Here is a 3594-nt window from a genome sequence, read left to right as displayed (position 1 = left end):
TCAATGTCAGACAAAGAGCCTAGAGCATGCGGATAGTTTTCACTTCATTTTTCCAAACTTCTTTTGCTCTTCTTCACATTGTTCTTTTGTTCTTGTTCTGCTAGTTGTGAATTGCACAGTGCCAACACTCATGAATGGCAATGCAGACAAGACAATGGTGTCCTATCTTCAGAGTGTGAATTACACGTGTAATACTGGTTATAGAATGAATGGATCTGCAACAGCAATGTGCAGTGCTGATGGAACTCTACAAATGCCTACTTGTAACAGTAAGTGCAAGAAAACATAAAGTATAATACTGTAGCAGTAGAACGTCAGTACCGTCGTGCAATGTTATCGCTTGAGCTGATTGTTTAGTAACTGGTGGTGTTAGTGGACATAATAGCAAATCTTGTAGTTCTTTTTGCTTTTCTATAAATTAGTCCTTGGCTCTCCATCCGCATCTATAATACTGTAATTGCGCATGGCGATTGAATTATTTATTCTGGTTCCCGTTTTAAATTTTACAAGCCACTATATATTTTTGGTAACTCGGCGACTGATAGTTGACATTGGTTGAAGCAAAACACACACAAACACAGATTCACACACACACACGCGCGCGCACACACACACACACACACACACACACACACACACACACACACACACACACACACACACACACACCTTTGGACCCTTGGATGCCCATTGCTTCATGCGATGATAGCATTAGGAGTTGCAGTATTCCTGGTTCGAGTTAGATCGTTGGGCCGGCGGAAGACCCTGCCACAGCCGCAAACGAACACTCTAGGCTTTGGCACAGCCGGCCGGGGATGATTGCACATGAGGCGCCATTCTCGTCTACACACGCACACACACATGCACACACACGCGCACATGCACGCACACACACACACACACACACAAACACACACACACACACACACACACACACACACACGCGCGCGCGCACACACTTACACTGACATTCATAATGGCTGACTTGACACTTGACTGACTCACGACTGCATGTAGAGCGCATACGATGCCAATCGAACCTGTTGAATCCTTGCTTAATCTGGCGAGCTGCTTCTTCTAGCGTTCTTCTGCTTGTTTTCTCTGTTCCCTGCCTTTTCATTGTCATCTCATTCTAGTTGTCAATTGTACTGTGCCAACTGTCACCCATGGCCGTGGTCACACGAGAGTTCTGTCATACCTTCAACAAGTGAATTACACATGTGACACTGGTTATAGTATAAATGGATCTGAAGCAGCAACTTGCAGTGCTACTGGAACTTTGACGGAGCTGAAACCCGTCTGTAACAGTGAGTTGGAAGATCTGTTATACAGGCATCTCTAAGACTATATCATCCAATTTTCAAAACCGTTTATCACCGAGCTACAGATAATGTTCAATGTCAGACAAAGAGCCTAGAGCATGCGGGTAGTTTTCAGTTCTTTTTTCCAAACTTCTTTTGCTCTTCTTCACATTGTTCTTTTGTTCTTGTTCTGCTAGTTGTGAATTGCACAGTGCCAACACTCATGAATGGCAATGCAGACAAGACAATGGTGTCCTATCTTCAGAGTGTGAATTACACGTGTAATACTGGTTATAGAATGAATGGATCTGCAACATCAACTTGCAGTGTTGATGGAACTCTACAAATGCCTACTTGTAACAGTAAGCGCAAGAAAACATCAAGTTTAATTCCGTAGCAGTAGGACGTCAGTACCGTCGTGCAATGTTATCGCTTGAGCTGATTGTTTAGTAACTGGTAGTGTTAGTGGACATAATAGCAAATCTTGTAGTTCCTTGGTCCTTTTCTTTTCTATAAATTAGTCCTTGGCTCTCCATCCGCATCTATTATATTGTAATTGCTCATGGCGATTGAATTTTTCTTTCTGGTTCCCGTTAAATTTTACAAGCCACTATATATTTTTGGTAACTCGGCGACTGATAGTTGACATTGGTTGAAGCAAAACACACACAAACACAGATTCACACACACACACACACGCACACACACACACACACACACGCGCACGCACGCGCGCGGACACACACACACACACCTTAGACCTTAGACATGCCCATCGCGGGAGCGATGATAGCGAACAGCTATGTTAGACATAGCAACTTGTGCTGGGATTACACAATTCAACAGCTTGCAAGGCTGATGAATTGACCGCCACTATTTTTAGCCTGGTATCCACCACACAGCTGTTGAAGTGACTTTTTCTGGCCAGTGAATCCCTATTTTTCATTTTTCCATTTTTTCTTTTTCTACACACACACCACACCACATACTCCGGCATACACTGGCTGTTGGTAACCACCCAGGAGAATGAAAGAAAAGTCAGGAAGAGTCTGAGAAAGAGAAGAAAGACGTGTGTGACCATAATCGTCGGGAATCGAACCCGCAACCTATCGATTGGAAATCGCTGCACATACCACTGCACCATATGGGACACACACACACACAGGCACACACACACACACAGAGGCACACACACAGAGGCACACACACAGAGGCACACAGACGCGCGCACACGCGCACGAACACACACACACACACACCTTTGGATGCCCATTGCTCCATGCAATGATAGCATTAGGAGTTGCAGTATTCCTGTCGCGAGTTAGATTGTTGGGCCGACGGAAGACCCTGCCACAGCCGCAAATGAACACTCTAGACTTTGGCACAGCCGGTGTAAACGCGAAAACGGTTCCTCCGCGAAAATGGTTCCAGGCATACACCGGTTTCCCCCTGGAATCCACAGCCCACTAATTTCTGATGTATGACTAGCCGGGCTAGCCCCGAAAACGGTTTCAGGGATTAATTTTCTGGTGTAGGACCATTCGCGAAAACGGTTCCAGGCAACTGCGACCACTGCACTGTCTACCACACTGGTCTACTGTGGAACCGTTTTCGCGGACTGCAGCAACTGGGATCATCCGCGGAAACGGTTCCAGGCTCCAGTCTGTACATCCTTGACTGCACCAGTACTGAGAAACTATTCGAAGACTTTTGTGACTGTTGCTTTCCATTGCCTTTGTAGAGAATCACTCGCGATGGCCGAGGTATTTATGAGAGTTTGTGACTGTTGCTTTCCATTGCCTTTGTAGAGAATCACTCGCGATGGCCGAGATAATTAATAAATGAGAGTTTGTGAGAATTCTTATTTTATGGCTTTCCTCTCAGACCTTACAATTTTTCAGTAGCTGTACTGCTGGCACTTGGCTTGGAGACATTTAGCAGGATTTGTGAGAACCTATACAGCTGGTACTTCAGTACATGGCTACCTGAACATTGATGGACATCTCGATTTGGTTTGTAGATGCAAATCATCGACAGCGTTCGTATCGCTTATACAATAGAGAGTCAATACAGATGGCCGAGACATTTAGCATAATTTGTGAGATATTAACCTGCACAGCTAGTACTTCAGTACATGACTAGCTGAAGTATGGAGATCTGGATTTGATTTCTGGATGTGAATCACCGTCAGCACTTATCAAGCCATCCATGCAGTACACCTACGTGAAGAACTCCTCAAGTCATGTATGTTGTACGCCTGCGTGAAGAACTTAGTGGAGCTAGTGGAGCTGCA

This window comes from Sycon ciliatum, chromosome 9 (genome assembly GCF_964019385.1).
Source record: "Sycon ciliatum chromosome 9, ocSycCili1.1, whole genome shotgun sequence".
NCBI lineage: Eukaryota > Metazoa > Porifera > Calcarea > Leucosolenida > Sycettidae > Sycon > Sycon ciliatum.
The sequence above is the reverse complement of the archived record's forward strand: the minus strand, read 5'-3'. Positions refer to the sequence as shown.